Here is a 21,919-nt window from a genome sequence, read left to right on the forward strand (position 1 = left end):
GCATTTAAATTTTCCGCAAATAAGTAATTTTCCAAATATCCAGCAGTGTAATTCCTTATGTTAAAAGTGGTAACCATTGTTGTACGCGTAAATTTTTGTTTACTGGAAATCAAGTAAAAATTTACCTTTTTTTTTCAGGATGTTTACGCACGTAATCGCCTAAAAAAGTATAATTTCATTTTTCTTTATGTTGAGGAATCTACAAAAATATCAATTTTTCTGTACGAGTTAAAATTAAAAAAACAAACAAAAAACAACAACAAAAAAAAAACAGGTCGTATATTATAATTAATTTGTGCTTCTCAAACCAAAAATGGGAAACCTGAACATCCGACCGTGTCTCACTGGTCGTTGGAAAGGGAGTTTTCCAATGATCTCCCTTCGGAAAAAAAAAGAGAAAGCATATAATGGCCTCATCATTTAGTAGTAGTGGTATTTATCGATTTTTGTTGAGCTGGTTGTTTCCTTGTTTCTCGAAGACTGGAAATAATCCAGATTTTGACGAAGTGAGAGCAAAACCGGGTGTGATTTGTCTTCGGATCTTTCTTTGTTTGCAAATGGAGAAATGATGGGGAAATAAGGATTATCTTGCGATACCCGATCTCCATTTCTTTATTGGAATTTTAAAATAAGAAAAAGAAAAAAAAAAAAAAAAAAAGGAAAGAAAAACGCGGAGAAAATCGTTTTACCTATAAGCAGGTTTGCAAATATTTTCTTGGTGTTATTGTAATACTGTTACTTCCAAAGACGAGGTTATGTTTTTTTTTCTTTTTTTTTTTGTGCTTATGTTTCCGTACTTTGTTTTTAAAAATAATATTTTTAAGTATTATCATATCTTTTTTTTTTTTTAAATTAAATTGTTAGGTGAAAGTACACTATAATTATAAAACGCCCTCCTCTTCCCATGTTAAGAATGGCTTTCTAAATAATGTTATTTCAGTACGGTAACATAAGTGCATAAGTACTATAATGTTTTTTTTATTAAATTGTTAGGTGAAAGTACAGAATAGTTAGAAAACACCCCTCTCCATATTAAGTTTTTTTTGTTTTTTTTAATTGTTATTTTTTCTGCAGGATAACGTAGGTGCATAAGTACCATCACTTTTTATTAAATTGTTAGGTCAAAGTACAGAATAATTACAAAATACCGTCTCATCCCTCTGCTAAGAATGGCTTTCTAAATAACGTTATTTCAGCACGGCAACATAAGTGCATAAGTACTGTTTTTTTTCTGATATTTATTTTTATTAATTAATTATTGATCCCCGATCTCAAGTTGGCCTCCTAGGATCCAGGATCAAAGTATATTATCTGTTCTGAGAAGGAGATGTTCTTCTAGAAACGATTTAATTATTTTCGTTTTCACCGTGAGTGCACCTTTCATGTTTTATTTATTTATTTACTAGCAGGCCGCCCGGTGTTGCCCGGTCGTGAATCACGCATAAATATTATATTTTAATTCATACAGAAATTGAGACATGTGCATGTGAATATTTTTTTTTTCGAAACCATTCACTTCTTGTAAGTAAAAAAAAAAAAAAATACTCAAGCTGAGATCGAAACCAAAGCCTAAAGACAGTCAACTACGACAGCCATTAGGTCAGCTTGACACGATATTTATGAAGTGTTTTCAAACCTACTTATTCTTAATATAAGGAATCTGCCATGTGAACGATTCACGCATGCGCATTCGTGAAACAATTGACAAACAGATACAAATCTAATGCCCCCCCCCCCGTTCTAATTTTTCAACTTTGACCTCTTAACAGCTCTTTTTTTCGGATGAAAATCGATAAAAATTTTCCACATGTCTGAATATCCTACATACCAAATTTCAAGTCTGTAAATAAAAAAATGTTTGTTAAATTACACGTAATAATTAACTAAAGATGATTCTCCCATAAAAAAAAACGAAAAAAAATAATAAACAAAAAAACTAATAGGGAATTAATTAAAATGAATGTTTAAAAGAATATGCAAATTAGCTCGATCTTTTTAGAGATGAATGCAGCTCCACAACTCAGGCAAGAAAATACAACTTTCTTATATATGTAAAAAAAAAAAAAAAAAAAAAAGTTCTTTTTGCCTATGGTAACATTATGCATTTATATTTACCCACTTTTTTTTTTTTTTTTTTTTTTTTTTTTTTTTGGACGAATGTGTATTGTAAAACAAAGACGTTTTTTCTGTGTGTGTTTTCTTTTTTTTCTTTAAGCAACTTTGGGTTTGTATTACCGTACACATAGATTCGAAAAAGTTGTCAAAAAATAAATGTATAACAAATAAATGTTATCAAAGTCAAGACAAGTTACTTTTCTATCTAACTGGATAAATTTCTAGTGTTTTTATTTGATGTAACATTTATTCAACTCGAAAAACATAGTGTTTACCGATGTATTGGAAAATTTAAAATGGCGCCCGCCGTCCGACTCTTTGACACGGTAGGTTTAGGAAAAGTAGTTATAAATAAAATAATAAAAAAAACTAGACAAAATACTGTTAGAAACTCGCTCAATATATGTTACCGTGATATAGGCTGACATATATTCGGCTGATTTTTAACAGTATTTTGCATATTTTTTACACTGTATGTTTTTCGAGCTGAATAAGCATGTTACATTAAATAAAAACACTAAAAAATTATCCAGTTAGGTAGAGAAGTAACTTATCTTGCCTTTGATAGCATTTATTTTTTATATATTTGTTTTTTGACAACTTTTTCGAACCTATGAGTACAGTAATACAAACCCGAAAGTTGTATTTTCTTGCCTACGTTAAAAAAAAATGTAGAAGGGTTCTTTTTTTTGTACGAATGTGTGTTGTAAAATGAACGCGTTTTTTCTGTTTTTTTTTAAGCAACTTTCATTTTTGTTTTCAAATACTGTTTTTTTTTTGTTTTTTTAAGAAATTTTCATTTTTGTTTTCAAATACTGTTTTTTTTTAAGCAATTTTCATTTTTGTTTTCAAATAGTTTTTTTTTGTTTTTTTAAGCAACTTTCATTTTTGTTTTCAAATACTGTTTTTTTTTTTTAATTTTTAAGCAATTTTCATTTTTGTTTTCAAATACTGTTTTTGTTTTTAAGCAATTTTCATTTTTGTTTTCAAATATTTTTTTTTTTGTTAAGCAACTTTCATTTTTGTTTTCAAATGCTGTTTTTTTTTGTTTTTTAAAATTTTTTTAAGCAACTTTCATTTTTGTTTTCAAGTACTGTCTTTTTTTTTTTTTTTTTTTTTTTTTTTTTTTTTTTAGTTTTATCAATGACCAAGACACCAAAATAAATGAGCATTTTTGTTAAATGGCGTGTGGATATTTTTGCCCAAAATACAAATATAGAAACATGTCGTGTGTATATATATATATATATATATATATATATATATATATATATATATTTAAAACTGACGTGGAACTTTCTCATTGATTACACCTCCTTCTCCTCCTTTTTCGTTTCTCCTTTTCCACGTGTATGCTCATCACTTTCACTACACTTATGAAGACTGAAGGATCAGCCGAAAATTATGTACTTGTAAAAAATGTTTTAATTTTTTTTTCATATTATTTTGTATTCCTGCACAACTAACCAATTGAAAACGAATCAAGAAAAGTTATAAGCTTTTATATTTTTCGTATTCTTTATATATATATATATATATATATATATATATATATAAGTACGCACATGCATGCACTACATATATACATTTAAAAGAAAAAAATTTAAATTAAACAGTAAATAAACAGGAAGAGATGTCACTATACACCACACACACACACACACACACACACACACACATATATATATATATATATATATATATATATATATATTTTTTTTTTTATTTTTTTTTTTTTCTATGGGTTATTGAAAAAAAAAAAAATTTCATTCCAAAGGTAAAAAAAAATAAAAATAATAAATTGTTCAAAACTGGTTAGATTAATTCCTAACGAGGAATCCAGATAGATTAGAAAGTATTCGATCTTATGATAAATATGGCGACTACATCAGCCAATTCTCGGAAGAGGTGAAGTCGGTTATTCGGAAGTTGGAAAGGGTCAGAAATAGAATTAATAGAAACCAAAATAAATTAGCATTTTTGTTAAGTGGCATGTGGATATTTTTGCCCAAAATACAAATATAGAAACATGTCTCATATATATATATATATATATATATATATATATATATATATATACACATCTGTGGATTTGGAATGTCACTATCTATATACTCTAAAAGTGTAAATCCGTTTTTATTGAGCTTTATTTTATTTAATTGTGGCAATTTAGAAAAACTTCATTGAATATATACATTATCTCTATATAAATAAAATGAACTCATTTTTTCCCGACTGATTTTGACCTTAATAGGATTAAAAATCAAGATATTTCATGCAAATATAATATGCACAAACGGCAGAACAATATCTGAGGTGTGTTATAGGCTTATTATTTCTCAAATTCCTCGATAATCTTAGATTTCTATACTTTTTCTGCTGAGAAGTCACGGCCAAAATTGGTTAAGATCAATGGAAGTGGTAAAATATTTTCTCTCTTATAAATTCCTCCTCCCCCTGCCACCACTTAACACCGTTTGGGGATCGTTCACAAGGAACAGTTGAGAAGAGAACACCGGTTTGGCTTCGTAGTTCTTTCATGTGAAGTTATTTAAAATCACTAAACTAAGCTGCAGTGCTCTGTGGCGTAGTGGTTAGCGTGCTGGACAATTCACATTATATTTTCACGTTCGCGCCGACCTACCGTAGTCGTTTTTTTTTTTTTTTTTCCTAAACAACTGGAATGGACTTTTCTTGGTGGCCGAACTGTTAACGTTGCAGATGGTTTTTTTTTTTTTTTTTTCACACTTTATTTTCCTACTTTTACTCATGACTCCGGGTTTGATCCTTCCTACTTACCTACCATAACATTTTTTAAAACTCCCCCCCCGTCCCGGAAACAAACACTCGGGCAACGCCGGGTACCCCCGCTAGTCAGTATATATTTTCTACAAACGTGCATATATATATATATATATATATATATATAATACAAACTTAATACTATAAAAATATAAATTCATGTAAAATATGAATTTATTATTCGACAGAATACTCAAAAAAGTTGTATTTAAATTTCCTTAATCCGTGGAGTTTCAAAGAAATGTGTTCTTCTCATCAGAGGAAAGATATTAGGAAATAATTTTTTATATCGAAGCTACGAATTTGCCGGTTCTGGCATTAATTGTTGGTCAAGATCAAAGTGTAGTATCTGTTCTTCAGATGCTGCACTTCCATTTCTTGTTCTCTCTCAGTAGAGGATAAGTCCTTCACGACTTAGACAAATTTTTGTTATTTTTGTACCTTTTCTCCACGTTAAAAAAACGACCCTGGTGTCTAACTCTGTCCCGTGGGGAGGCATAGTAAATAGGTACATGAAAGCTAGTCACGAAGGCAAAGATTATAAAATAGGTGAAAAAATTGGAAAGGTATGGAGAGGTCAAGTATTATTAAGATGAAAAGATAACAGGATATAATGTTCCCATAAGAAGAATCCGGAATTATACTGTTGACACGCAGATTCGTATATACTAGCAGGCCGCCCGGCATTGCCCTGTCGTAAAATAGGCTTAAATATGATATTTTGATTAATGCAGATTTCATATGTATTATTATATTTTATATTATTACATGTAGTAATGATTCAAAAAGTTAAAAGAAAAAAAAATTCGCGCGAGAATTGGACAGGAGTCAAACTTTTTAATAAATATATATATATATATATATATATATATATATATATATATATATTAGCAAAAGTACCCATTGTTGACTGGGTTCAAAAACAGCCTACAGAAAATTGACTCTGATTTATGAAAGTATGATAGGTTATGAAAAGGAAGAATTATAAAGAGATAACTTCGAATTTGGGGGTATCAAAACCAAAGCAAAATATGATGAAAGTAAAAATAAAATAGATAAACCCCATAATTTATTATACCATACCTGTTCACACTGAAACACTTATCACAATATTCTGTGGATCTATATTAAAAAAACCTTGTTAAACTTTGTGACATATTTCCATTCTATGGAGGTCAGGTGCGAACGAACACCCCATAATTTTATTATATCATATTTCTTCAAACTGAAATATAAGTATCAAAGTATACTTACGCAGATAGATATGAAAAGCCTTTATTAAAGTTTGTGCTTATTTCCATTCTATGGAGGCCAGGCGCGAATGCAGACCCCACAATTTTATTATACCATCCCTATTTTAGTTAAAACATACTTATCAAAGTATTCTTATGTACATCTATATCAGAAACACTTGTAAACGTTTTTTTTTTTTTTAATTTTTTAATTTTTTATTTCCATACTTTGTGGACCAGGCGCAGACCCCACAATTTTAATGAACCACTGTTCTGCCAGATCAAACATACCCATTCGTGTCTGGATACATCTTCTATCGTTATATGTAATCAGTTTTTTTTTTTTTTAAATAGTCAACCATATAGGAACCTATTCGTGACCACACACACACACACACAGCTTTATATATATATATATATATATATATATATATATATATATATATAATATTCAGAATAATGAAATACAATAACTCTACTGGTGTGCAAATCCAATGATTATCGGTCGTACAAGATATTATTGGATGTAATATTTTATATAAGACTATCCCAGCTAAATAAAATCGCTCAATATACTAGATAGAGCAAATAAATATATATTTTAAATTTAACTTTTTCAAATCACAAATTTTAAATTCCTAAATTTATATATATATATATATACCTACTTCATTCACTCACATAAAATTAATATACGAAAGTATAAATTTATGCGTAAACTTTAAGTATTTACTTCAAAAGTGCTCAATACGTAGGTAGAACTAGTTAGTAATTTATAAAATATATAACATAAGCCTGACGAATCCTATAGTGGATGAAACGCCGAATATTCAGTGTAGCTTAATCGCCATATATATTTTATAATATATATATATATATATATATATATATATATATATATATATATATATATATAGGGAGAGAAATGTTTTAAAATATGTCGAGCATTTTTAAACTCTTATTTTGCTTTTCATGCACCCGGGTAGCGCCATGTAATCGTGCTAGTACAGAGAATATGGGTGGTAGGTGTATGCAAGGAGTTAAATACTTTTGATAGATGGAAGTCACGATGGTAGTGAATACAGCAATGTCTCAGTAAACCAATTTTTGTCACTGAATCCGACTTATCTCGCCTTAACAACAATCCTAAAAATACCGAATTGAGCGCGACTTAAATATGAGCGTTCGTATTTTTAAAATGTTTTTTTTTTATTGCTAATTGCTGAGAACAGTCGTTGAAGCTGCAGCTTCACTGATCAGAAAACTGGTTTTTATGACCCCCCCCTCCTCCTCCTCCTTTTTAAAGCTTCCTTTTCCTTTTTTTACATTTAGAATTACTGCAGTCGGGATACGGCACTGGTTCAGTGGTTTCGGTAAGACGGTGTGATGGGTGTTCAAGGGATATGGAAGGTTATCCCTGCCGTCGGGTCTCTAAACAAATGTGGACACTAAAATGACCGAGCGTAGAAATTAAGTATTATTGTTTATCAATGTGTAGGTCTCTCTCTCTCTCTCTCTCTCTCTCTCTCGACATCTGTGTATCTCTCTCGCTCTCAGCATACGTATCTATCTATCCATCTCTCTCTCATATATAGTCCTGGTCAAAATCATAAGACCACTTAAGTAAGCGTTTATGCATATTATCGAATTTTTAATCAAACAAATGTCAAAAGGGAAAATATGATGGGGGAAAAAATGAAATCTGCTTCATTCGAAACCTTAACCCTGATCTAATAATTATTTAAAAAAAAAACAAACATTTTCACCTGGTCAAAATGATAAGACCACTTTAATAAAATCGGCTAGTTTTGAAAAAAAATGAATGCGAAAAGCTTTCTATGTTACTAAAAGCAACTTGTTAGTGGATAAAAAACATCTTACTAAATTATAAATGGCAAAAGGGAAACCATTATCAGAGTTTGAGAGAGGAAGGATCTTTGAGCTTAATAGGGGTGGACTCTCCCATAGATCCATTGTAAACGAAGTGAATCGTAGCAAAACGGTCATCACAAATTTAAGAAATCCAGATCAATATTGACACAAAAAGAGTCCAGGTCGACCAAAAAAAATAACCCCATCACTGGATCGCCGTATCAGAAGTTAAAAAAAAAAAAAAAAAAAAAAAAAAACTCCAGTATGAGCTCAAGTCGATTGAAAAGCCAAACAGCAGCAGAATGTAGTCCTAAACCCATCAGAAGGCATCTGAAAATGAAGGGTTTCAATCATTTAAAGCGACTGCAGAAACCACGTCTTCTTGAACAGCACAAAACTAACCGACTTAAATATGCCGCCAAATACTAGACTTGGGATGAAGAGAAGTGGAAAAATTTAATTTTCTCCGATGAGAAAAGGTTTAATCTAGATGGTCCAGATGGATTTCAACAGTATTGGCATGATAAACATTTGCCCAAAGAGACTTTTTCAACTCGCCATAGTGGAGGAGGGTCTTTAATGATCTGGGGTGCTTTCTCGCAGCTGGGACCCTAAAGTTGCAAGTAGTGAAAGGCCGGCAAACAACATTGAAGTGCATTTCAATGCTTGAAAATGCTTCTATTAGGACTGAAGGTCCACGTCTGTGTGGAACAAATTGGATTTTCCAGCAAGACAACGCTGCGATACACACTTCTCGACAAGCACGAGAATACTTTTCTTCAAATAATATAGAATTTTTAGATCATCCAGCATGTTCTCCGGACCTCAATCCCATTGAAAATATTTGGGGATGGATGGCAAAAGAAGTATTCAAGGATGGAACCCAGTATGATTCGATAAAGGAACTATCTGATTCAGTTTTCAGTACGTGAGATAAAATTCCTTCGCAACTGATAAAAAAAAACTTAGACGCAAGCATGCCGAAGAGATTTTTTGAAGTAATTCATAATAATGGAGGCTATATTAAATACTGAGACCCTTTTTAGTAATTTATAATTGCCTTTTGTTAAATAAATTATCAGTGATCTTATCATTTTGACCAGGTGAAAATGTTTTTTTAAAAAATAATTATTAGATCAGGGTTAAGGTTTCGAATGAAGCAGATTTCATTTTTTTCCTTATCATATTTTCCCTTTTGGCAATGGTTTCAACCATTTGTTTGATTAAAAATTCAATAATATGCGTAAACGCTTACTTTCTTAGGTAGTCTTATGATTTTGACCAGGACTGTGTGTGTGTGTGTGTATATATATATATATATATATATATATATATGCAAACGCACGTTTTCTTCTACTACACTTTCCCTCTTCCTTCCTCTTTTTCTCTTCCTCCCCCTCTCTACCAACGCATCAATCTTTTTCTCCATATCTGTCAAATTGTTGATATTGATGCAAGAAAGTGGAACCCTAACCCTAACCCCACAAAATGTCATTAATTGTGATATTTGTCACTCGCCTACTGCGACATTCGATGGCTGTTGTTGGGTCGATAAGGAGGCGCACCTGTCACGCGCTCGATAATAATCACAATGGCGTTCGGCTTAATTTTTGTCTTCAAACTTTTCAACTTGCCGAGATGACGCAGCTGAAAGATGGCAAATTCATGCTAATAATTGATATTTTTTTTCTTCTGATCTGAAATGGAACACGTACATCAAATCGGTTGCAAGGGACGCTAGAAAAATGGTGGGATCCTTCTACCGCTCGAGAAGATATCTCACTACTGATGCAATTCTCTATCTATATAAAAGCCAAGTACGTCCAAGGATGGAATACTGCTGCCACAAACAGCCTATCCTGCCTTGTCAGAGTACAAAATAGACTTCGTGGTTTAGTGGGGAGGGGGCTTTTCTCTTCCCTGCAACCTCTCTCCCACAGAAGAGACGCTGTGAGCCTGTCTTTGTTCTATCGTTATTTCCATGGCAGGTGCTCGTCTGAGTTCCAATCCCTCGTCCCCCCTCGCCAATATTTCACGAGAAACACCCATCTGACTGAAACTACTGTCAATAATTTTCCCCACTCTTTATCTGTGCCTAAATCTAAACGTAGATTCCACGAGCGAAGCTTCTTTCTTAGAACTGCACGCCAGTGGAACTCTCTGCCGCTTGCCTGTTTCCCACCTGACTACAACTTGGACGTCTTCAAGTCCAACATAAACAAACTCCTGACAAATCGCCCCCTTAAGTAAGACACTATCAAAACCCTCAATACTAATGATTACTACAATACTATCTCACTGATTACTGTACATGCAATAACCCTTATCCCTGAGTGGCCTTCGGGCCTTGATAAGTGGTGACCCCCATGGAAAAAGAAAATGTTGATACGCTGGTGAAAAGAATTTATCTTTGAAAATTCATGGATTAAGGATTTTTTTTATTATTATATATAATCCCTTGCTTTAATTGTAGAAGGATTAATAAACACTAGCAGGACCCGTGGAATGAGAGAAATATTTAACCAGGAAGAATTTCATGGATTGCGACAAAAATTAGCTTTTTTTTTTTTTTTTTTTTTTTTTTTTACAGAAAACCCAATAGCGTGCAACAAATATGAGTTGATTAACATTTCTTTGAAAATAGTGTCCATTGTATTTTAAATACCCCGGGATGCGTCATTAAAATTTAGTAATAAAATACAGTAATAAAATACAGTACTATAAGACACATGTATATAATCAAATAATATTATAAATAACACCATAAGGCGGGGAAAATACTGTAACCAAAGGCCAGAAAAAACACTCTATTCCACATCGCAACCCGCAAAAAAACCGTATCCTAGGGCCACCGTATCCCTCAAAAATTAAAACAAGGAATTATATAATGAAGAAAAAAATCCTTAATTTTCAAAGATAAGCTCTTTATAGAACTGACCCAAATAAATATATAAGTAAGTTAATAATGATAGAGTTCAAAATAGACTTCGTAGCCTCGTAGGAGATGTCCTTTTCTCTTCCTTGCAACCTCTATCTCACAGAAGAGATGTTGCGAGTTTGTCTCTGAAGTATCGTTATTTTCATGGAAAGTGTTCGACTGAGCTTCAATCTATGGTCCCCCCTCGCCAAACTTTCACAAGAAACACTCGTCTAGCTGTAAACACTATCAATAATTCCCCCCACTCTTTATCTGTGCCTAAACCTAAACGTAGATTCCATGAACAAAGCTTCTTTCTTAGAACTGCACGCCTGTGGAATTGTCTTCCGTTTTCCTGCTTTCCGGCTGACTACAATATGGCTGTCTTCAAGTCTAACGTAAATCAGTTCTTGATGAGCCGTTCCATATAAGTTATCAAATTTACCAAATTTCCATTACTAATGATTACTATATTGTCCAATTTCTACTGTACACTCTTTAACCCTTATCCTTGAGTGGCCTCTTGACCTTGATAATGTGTTGATGTCTATGTAAAAAAAAAAAAAATGAGTAAAAATTAATGCTAAGAAAATAATATTGTGATAGATAGTTCAATCTCATATAGATAGTTCAATGCAATCACCTTGTAAGAGACGTTCTTCAATTTACTCGTCCAGTCGAGCAGCTTTTGGCCGACAAGTATCGATAATGGAAAAAAAAAAAAAAAAAAAAAAAAAATCCGATGAAAAAATGACTAGGCAGTTTTGACCAAAGTTAACACCTTACACAGCCTAACATCACAAGTGCATTTCAGAAGTTTTATTACCACACAAACAGAAAGGCCCGGCATATAAAATCAACAGTAGTTTTTTTTTTTATGGCTATGACAATAGAAAATTCTTATCGTTGATTTGACTCTCTAGTATATATCCGACACAGTTAGACTCAGTTAATCAACCGAGAACCATATCACTTTATCTAAAAACATATAAGATATAAACTGGTATATACTCGAGAGTCAAAATAACGAAAAGAATATTCTTTTGTCATAGCCCTAATCATCGCTTATCAAGGCCCGGAGGTCACTCCAGGATAAACTAAATATAACCCACATTACCTATCTTACGTAAAGCAGATGTGCTTCAGAATTAATAATGATCGATTATTTTCGAAATTTTAGACTTAAAGAGATAAAAGTATTTATCTAAGCTAGCAGGGATGCCCAGCATAGCCTAGTCATAAAATACGCTTACATTTATATTTTCATTTATGCAGATTTCCATATGACTTAGGTGCATTTATAGTCTATTTTCTATCAATGCTTATGTATTATAAAGTTATGATGTCAAAAATATCCATATGACTTAGGTGTATTTATAGTCTATTTTCTATCAATGCTTATGTATTATAAAGTTATGATGTCAAAAATATCCATATGACTTAGGTGCATTTATAGTCTATTTTCTATCAATGCTTATGTATTATAAAGTTATGATGTCAAAAATATCCATATGACTTAGGTGTATTTATAGTCTATTTTCTATCAATGCTTATGTATTATAAAGTTATGATGTCAACAATATCCATATGACTTGGGTGCATTTATAGTCTATTTTCTATCAATGCTTATGTATTATAAAGATATGATGTCAAAAATATCCATATGACTTGGGTGCATTTATAGTCTATTTTCTATCAATGCTTATGTATTATAAAGATATGATGTCAAAAATATCCATATGACTTGGGTGCATTTATAGTCTATTTTCTATCAATGCTTATGTATTATAAAGATATGATGTCAAAAATATCCATATGACTTGGGTGCATTTATAGTCTATTTTCTATCAATGCTTATGTATTATAAAGATATGATGTCAACAATATCCATATGACTTAGGTGCATTTATAGTCTATTTTCTATCAATGCTTATGTATTATAAAGTTATGATGTCAAAAATATCCATATGACTTAGGTGTATTTATAGTCTATTTTCTATCAATGCTTATGTATTATAAAGTTATGATGTCAACAATATCCATATGACTTGGGTGCATTTATAGTCTATTTTCTATCAATGCTTATGTATTATAAAGATATGATGTCAAAAATATCCATATGACTTGGGTGCATTTATAGTCTATTTTCTATCAATGCTTATGTATTATAAAGATATGATGTCAAAAATATCCATATGACTTAGGTGCATTTATAGTCTATTTTCTATCAATGCTTATGTATTATAAAGATATGATGTCAAAAATATCCATATGACTTGGGTGCATTTATAGTCTATTTTCTATCAATGCTTATGTATTATAAAGTTATGATGTCAAAAATATCCATATGACTTAGGTGCATTTATAGTCTATTTTCTATCAATGCTTATGTAATATAAAGTTATGATGTCAAAAATATTCATATGACTTGGGTGCATTTATAGTCTATTTTCTATCAATGCTTATGTATTATAAAGTTATGATGTCGAAAATATTCATATGACTTAGGTGTATTTATAGTCTATTTTCTATCAATGCTTATGTATTATAAAGTTATGATGTCAACAATATCCATATGACTTAGGTGCATTTATAGTCTATTTTCTATCAATGCTTATGTATTATAAAGATATGATGTCAAAAATATCCATATGACTTGGGTGCATTTATAGTCTATTTTCTATCAATGCTTATGTATTATAAAGATATGATGTCAAAAATATCCATATGACTTAGGTGCATTTATAGTCTATTTTCTATCAATGCTTATGTATTATAAAGATATGATGTCAAAAATATCCATATGACTTGGGTGCATTTATAGTCTATTTTCTATCAATGCTTATGTATTATAAAGTTATGATGTCAAAAATATCCATATGACTTAGGTGCATTTATAGTCTATTTTCTATCGATGCTTATGTATTATAAAGTTATGATGTCAAAAATATCCATATGACTTAGGTGCATTTATAGTCTATTTTCTATCAATGCTTATGTATTATAAAGTTATGATGTCAAAAATATCCATATGACTTGGGTGCATTTATAGTCTATTTTCTATCGATGCTTATGTATTATAAAGTTATGATGTCAAAAATATCCATATGACTTGGGTGCATTTATAGTCTATTTTCTATCGATGCTTATGTATTATAAAGTTATGATGTCAAAAATATCCATATGACTTGGGTGCATTTATAGTCTATTTTCTATCGATGCTTATGTATTATAAAGTTATGATGTCAAAAATATCCATCTGACTTAGGTGCATTTATAGTCTATTTTCTATCGATGCTTATGTATTATAAAGTTATGATGTCAAAAATATCCATATGACTTGGGTGCATTTATAGTCTATTTTCTATCGATGCTTATGTATTATAAAGTTATGGTGTCAAAAATATCCATATGACTTAGGTGCATTTATAGTCTATTTTCTATCGATGCTTATGTATTATAAAGTTATGATGTCAAAAATATCCATATGACTTGGGTGCATTTATAGTCTATTTTCTATCGATGCTTATGTATTATAAAGTTATGATGTCAAAAATATCCATATGACTTAGGTGCATTTATAGTCTATTTTCTATAGATGCTAATGTATTATAAAGTTATGATGTCAAACATATCCATATAACTTAGGTGCATCAGCTTGAATCGAAACTGAAACCAAAACTTATGAAGAAAAAAATAGGGCTATGACAACATATTCTTTTCATTGTTTGGACTCTTGAGTGTGTATCACGCTATCGTATTAATATATAGATTTCGCATTTATAATTAAAGCTAATCGATTACTTTTTGTTATATTGTACCCAATATGATAACCCCCCCCCAAAAAAAACAGAAAGAAACTGAGACATGTGCATGTGAGTATTACGTTTTTTTTCTAAACAGCTCACTTGTTGTAAGTAATAAAGAAAAAATACTCGAGCTGAGATTGAAAAAAAAAAGCTAAAAACAGCGAATCAAGTACGATAACCACTAGACCAGCTTGCTATGATCTTTAAAAAGTGTTTTCAAATCTACTTATTCGTAACATAAGGAATCTGTTATTTGAATGATTTGTGAATGCGCAATTATAAAACAATCGGCAGATAAAAATCCGATGACCCCCCTCCCCTCCTCCCGAAGTCCCATTTTGACTCTTTGTTGCCTTTTTTCTGGATGAAAACCGATTAAAGTTTTCCACTTGTCTGAATAACCTATATACTACGTTTCCAGTGTGTTCAGCATATAGGTTGAGAGTTCTCACACACATTCTCACTTATATATATATATATATATATATATATATATATATATATATATATGGTGTTCATAAAGTCCTTGTGAAATTTTAAAATTAATTGTTCCAAAATCAAATCCTTTTTACATGTTATTTCTATTGCAATCAAAAATAAAATTATAAATATTTTAAGGTGCACAACGACTTTATGGACACCCTGTATGTATGTATATAATATATATGTGTGTGTGTGTGTGAGTGAACGTTTCTGTGTACATTTCACTACGCAATAACTCTGTCAATTAAGTGAACATGTCTGTGTCTGTCTGTCTCTGTACATTTCCCTACACAATAACTCTGTCAATTTTTAGTCTACAGACTCGAAATTTGATATACAGGGTACTGAGATTTGGGAAAATCTTTTTGTGATCGATTTTCGGCCAGAAATTCGGCTGTTAAGGGGTCCAAGTTCAACAATTTGATCTTTGAGAACTCTACCAAACTCCTCCGACAATTTTGGGTCTAAACACTTGAAATTTTAGATATAGGTTCCTTGGAGATTGATCTAACTTAATAACTTGATTTGAGCCCCAAACAATAAATGTTAAGGGGTCATAATAGGGGTCAAAGTTAAAAAAATTGACCGTTTTTCTTTTTTTTTTTTTTTTTTTTTTTGCTCAACATACACCTCCAAACACCCGGGAAACGCCGGGCTGAAATGCTAGCGTGTGTATATATATATATATATATATATATATATATATATATATATATATATATATATATACTAGCAGGAAGATCTGATGTTGTCCGGGATTAAATGATCAACGAATGTTTCACACTCCCATATTTTTATTGTCATCGAAATCAGTGAAATCGCTAATTTTTTCAAATCAAATCAATTGATTGCCTGCTCTTGTTAGGAACCCATCGCGGTGCACCGGGAAAATGCTTCACATGTCTCCATGTAGTGACTTAGTCCACAATACATTGTAGTCTACATTGCACTGTAGAGAACCTACTGTTGATTTTATTAAATTATTTTTTATATATAACTGCTAAAATTAAAATTTAAAATACAGAAGTCAAGTATCATGCTTAAATTGTGCTCGAAACAGAACCCTTCATTTCGAACGCGCCCCTGTCATATCAAAGAACCTACTGTTGATTTTATGCACTGGACCTTTCTGCTTGTGTGGTAATAAAACTTCTCAAATAAACTTGTGATGTTAGGCTTTATAAGGTGTTAACTTTTGTCAAAATCGCCTGTTCTTTCTTGCATCGGATTTTTCTGATTATCTATACTTAGCAAAGACATTCTAATACAAAGCCTATCAAAGAACACTGCCAGATACATGAAGTACATTTTTGTGAAATGTCACAAAAGGCCAAGCTGTTTAGAAGTCCGTATGGAACAGACTCGCACACACGCACACAAAGTTCCTTTTATATAATAGTAGAGATAGATATACTAAGCCACCATTTGTCAAGACCAAAAGCCACTTGTGTTAATAAGAAATTTCGGTTGAATGATGAACAATAATATAAGAGGATTGAAAACGATGAATCGAGTTAAAAAAAATGTTGATTACTTCAGAGAACGGTTTGACAAGTATTTTTTTTATCATCTTTGCAAGTGAGTCGTCATTGATCAAGTCCGAAAGCCATTCGAAGACAAGGTTCGGTGAGATGGCTTCATTGTCTGTTAAATGATGTAGAATACTATGAAAAGGATTGCAAATTATGAAGATGAACCAATATTTGGAGGCGATTACGTCATAGTCAGTTGAATGACGAAGAATATTATAAGAGGATTGAAAACGATGAATGGAGTAAACAAAATATTTGTTAACATTGGACTTGAACGCGACCATATTGTAGTCTACAAGATAGCAGTTCCACAGCAACGTTTTGTCTTTTATATGCTGAGTTACCACTTGCCAAGAACAAAAGCCGCTCGAGGATGATGGTTAATGGAGGTTGTTGGTTGGATGCTGAATGATATGACAGGATTGAAAATGATGGGTGGAGTTAAGGGCAGAACTTAATTATTTGGTATTAACCCCCTGTCCCCCATAGCAGGAAGATGTGACACAAAGGTGCAAAAAAAAGTAAAGAGATCCCTTAACTCTTTACTGCCAGAATTTTTTTATGCAATAAATTTTTTAAATCATGAAACCCACACGTGACGGAAGTCCACATGCAAATGACGCACGAACATAAACAAACCCTTCATTCACTTGTTGAATTCTTGCCAAAGTTAACGCCTTTATACAGCTTAACATCATAAGTACATGTGTGTGTGTGTCAGAGAGAGTTCATTTTCTATGGACTCTGAAACGGCTGGGCCGATTTTTTTTTTTATTTCACATGAAGGTACTTGATGTGTCTGGAAGTGTTCTTACATAGGTTTTGTATCGCAATGCTTCCAATGAGTATTGAAAATTGATAATCACAAAATCTTATAAAAGAAGGAAAAGGCGATTTTGACCAGAGTTGACACCTTTATATAGCCTAACATCACAAGTGCATTTGAGAAGGTTTATCACAAACAAATCACCTGCCTGCCAATTTATGAGCCAGAACGAAAGTAGTAAGGTTCAGAAAACTGTCATAACAATGCTTACGTTAGTGCACAATTTGGTCTAATGAAAGACGATGAAGCATAAAAAACATTTAAAAAGAAAACAAAACAAAACAGGCAAACTAACAAATCATCAGATTAATTGATTTTGAAACAGCTGGGCTTATATTTATTATTTTTTTTTTTAATTTCACACAAATGTGCTTTATGTGTCTGGGAGTGTTCTTAGATAGGTTTTTTTTTATCGGAATGCCTCCGATAAGTTTTGAAAATCGATAATCGAAAAAATCTGATTAAAGAAGGACGGTCTAAATTTTTATTTTTAATCAAAGTTAACACCTTTATACAGCCTAACATCACAAATGCATTTGTGAAGGTTTATCACCACACAAACAAAACGGCCTGGCGTATAAAAATCAACAGTAGATTCTTTGATATGACAGGGGCGCATTCGAAATGACTGTTTATGTTTGGAGCATAATTGGTCTTGTATAGCAATCTTTTAGTGATGAGCTAGCTCAGAAGTAGTAAGGTTTAGAAAACTGTCATAAGAATGCTCATATGAGCGTGCAATCTTATTTAACTGAAGATATGGAAATCTAAAGCTCTTATTATTTATTTGTGGGTGGGTGGGGGTGGGGTTATAGCTCGGTTGAGATAAAGTCGAGAAAGACTGTAGGAAAAATAGAGATCAGTCTTCCACTAGATTACGAAGTTGGTTTTGTGTTTCTTTTTCTTCAGTATTGATTTTTGTCTATTGTTTTTAGAACGGAACCGTTGTAGTTGATAAAAATACAGATCGATGGGGGAAGTAGAGGCGGGTGGGGTAAGGAAGAAAAATAAATGGAAATGTGTCGAGATTGATGAGGTGTGTGTGTGTGTGTGTGTGAGAGAGAGTGAGTGAGAGATTGATGACAGAAGAAAGTATGTCTAAGGAATTAAGATTAATAGAGATTGATAAAGAGAGAGAGAGAGAGAGAGAGATTGTGAGAGAGAGAGAGAGAGAGAGAGGTCGATGAAGTGGAATAAGGAGGAGGAGAGTGTAAGATAAAGGTAACACTAAGCCGATTCTGCAAAACTAGAGAAGGAGCAGGTGGAATCCAAGATGGCTACTCTCGCTGGATCATTGTTGCCTAGCAACAGCAACAACCTGTCATAAAAATGAAACGGGGATATGTTTCCGCCAAGATCCGATTAACAAAGCGGATGTTGGTTGTTTCGGACAATAATTGCAAACAATGGTCGGAAACGTTTTTTTACTGAGAGAGTTATTCACTCTCTTTTGCTGGTTTCTTTTCTGATATTCATTCGAGCAACACCTTTTTGTATTTATTTGCTTCCCCACCAAAGCAAATTAGGCACAAGGCCGTTTTTAATGTGGGGTAAAAACCAGCTCCCCTAAAAGTAGGCAAAAAAAGAGGGCACTCTGGTTACCAAAAATAATAATTGTCCCAGTATAGAGGGTTTTCCCTCCATTGACTGGGACAAATTATCTTAAGTTCAGCATCTGTAGAGCAGATACTACACTTTAATCCCGGCCCGAAGGCCAAGAACAACAGAAAAAAAAGCAATTCGAGCAACACCTTTAACATTTTACTTCACCTCAAACTAGGAACTGAAGATGACACTTTTTTGTTTCGTTTTTTAAGATTAAGGAATGATAGTTTTCTCTTGCTTGTATTCTTGTAGGACTAGTGTGTGTGTTTTTTTTTTTTTTTTTTTTTTTTTTTTTTATAATCGGCAATCCCTAACACTTATTTCCATTGTCTTCTCTTTCATCTTTTCTTTTTCGTCGTCTCCCACACTGGTAGCTGCCAAAGTGTGTACAATTAGGTGTGTCAGAAATTTTGTGAAAAATATTGAATAATTCCACCCCGTCTTTCCAAACTTATAACTCCTCGAATAATGTAATTCAAGTCCTAATTTTTTTTTTTTCAATTAAAGGAGCAAGGACCAAGGTTTCATTAAAAAAACAAACAAACAAACAACGTGTTTTTTTTTTTTTTGTTTTTTTTTTAAAGTTTTAAACTTTGGACTTTACAGGTAAATTTCTAAAAAAACACTACTTTTTTTTGTTTTAAATTTGAATATATTATTTATTGATCTTTTATCTTCAATTTGTGATATATAAAACTTTGGTGAGTAAATTATTTACTTTTTAATAGATACTTGAAAATGGGGGGGGGCGTGAATTAAAAAAAAAAACGTTTGTCTAAAATATTATATTCAGTTTATTGGAAAGAGCATAATATTTCACATTAATCCTGACAATATCGTAAAAACTGAATCAATAGAAAAATTTTGATAGATTTTTAAAGTTTAAAAATGGAAAAACACTGAGCTCGTAAAATTCAATTAATTTCATTACTGTTTTTTAAAAAATAAAAAAATATATATTTCTACTACTTTTAAAACAACTTTGATAGTTTATTTGAAAGTATAATCCATAAAGAAAATAAGCAACCCACTTTTAAAAGAGAAATTACGATTTTTTTTATATTTTATTCGCAGTTTCGTGTTAGGGGTGTAAAAAATTCCTACAAAAATTCTGATACACCTAGTGTACAATGACTCACAAGAGCCTTAAATAAGTTTCCAGACTTTATTTATTTTCTTTTTGTACATGCATTTAAAATTGTCGTAGACTCTTGAAAATTCAGTATGTTGTTGCTATACATCTTATGAGATGACTGACCATTTTTTTATGATTTCAAGTTCAAATGAACAGCTACAGCAGGAATCTGAATACACCCTACTAAAGCCTGATTGTCATAGCTTGTGAATTTCAAAAATAAAATGTGGACACTTTAGAAAAACGATATACAATAAAATGATGTTTTAAACTTGGGGGAAAATGCCATAGAATCATATGGAATGCTTCAGACTGCTTTTGGACCATCTTGCATGAATCGAGCATCAGTTTTGGAGTGGCATATGAGATTCAAGGAAGGCAGGAAGTCTATGAGGGGTGATCAGGGGCGTGGGCGGAGTAAGGAAGTCAGAGCACCAGTCTTTAATGCATTCGGTGTAGTTAGTTAGTTACGAGGTGTCTTCAATAAGTTTCCGGACTTTTTTGTACAGGTATTTAAATTTGTCGTAGACTCTTGAAAATTTACTATGTTATTGTTATACGTCTTATCAGACGATTGACCAATTTTTTATGATTTTTTTTTTGTTTTTACTCATGTTCACCCCTTACAAAGCATATCACCACTTGGACGTAAGGGGCTACTATTTGGGGCCATGTCTAGGAAAGATTAACAAGATATTTGTTTATGTTACATTTAAACTTCTGCATATCAGTACAGCCAAATTTTTCATGGAATGTTCAAAGATGTTAAATGTGAGCACCATTAGTCACACGATACACATGAAGCCGATGGTCCAATTCTTGCCAAACGCGGCCTAGCAATAGCTTCTGTTATTCGGGCTTTCAGTTCATCCACGTCTCTTGGAATGGGAGGCAAATAGACTAGTTCTTTCACAAATTCCTACAAAAACAATCGCAAGGTCGGAGATCTGGAGATCTTGGAGGCCAGGGCATGAGATCGCGATCATCTTACCCAGATCGTTCCATCCATCTGTCTAGCAGCGTTGTGTTCAGAAACTGTCTAATCCTGAGGCCCCAGTGTGATGGTGCCCCAGCCTGTTGGAAAATGAAGTCATCAGACCCTTTCTTACTCAAGCAGATATGAAATGAAATGTGCCCAAGATTTTTGGAACACTCTGTAGATTCACTTCTGCTATTAATCCAGCTTTTTCTACCTCCAATCGATCGAGACGATACTACCGCACCCCCCCCCCAAAAAAAAATGAAGATTACTGGTAAAACCTGGGAGTATGGTCTTATGACCGCATGATTGATACTGCATCATAAATACTGAGAAAAGGAGGAGATTATGCCTGGGAGAATGGTGTCATGACAATAAAACGGCGCTTCTAAATTCATGATTATCATCTCTGTTCCTCCCCACGCCATCATAATTTGGAAGGAAATGGTCAATTTCGGAAGATTTTGATGAATGAGTCAGCATTTTTTTTTTCTTTTTTTTTTTTTTTTAATTCATACATAAATATATTATTTTTCTTTTTAAAATTACTAGCATTTCAGCCCGGCGTTGCCCGGGTGTTTGGAGATGTATGTTAAGCAAAAAAAAAAAAAA

General features: G+C 32.2%; 1 protein-coding gene across 11 annotated transcripts in view; it reads left to right on the top strand.

Moving 5' to 3' along the window:
• The window catches only part of LOC145268612 (uncharacterized), a 746,770-nt gene that overhangs the window by 35,442 nt on the left and 689,409 nt on the right, over nucleotides 1-21,919 (top strand). Inside the window, exon 1 of one of the 11 annotated variants that reach the window (XM_080124071.1) lies at nucleotides 461-699. The exons of the other annotated variants lie outside the window; for them this stretch is intronic. The gene's annotated coding sequence lies outside the window, so the exon portion shown is untranslated. Of the gene's footprint in view, nucleotides 1-460; nucleotides 700-21,919 lie in introns of those variants that run through there. 11 annotated transcript variants of the gene reach the window in all.

The sequence above is a fragment of the Euprymna scolopes genome, chromosome 44, assembly GCF_053919585.1.
Source record: "Euprymna scolopes isolate OS-2025 chromosome 44, ASM5391958v1, whole genome shotgun sequence".
Classification (NCBI taxonomy): Eukaryota; Metazoa; Mollusca; class Cephalopoda; order Sepiida; family Sepiolidae; genus Euprymna; species Euprymna scolopes.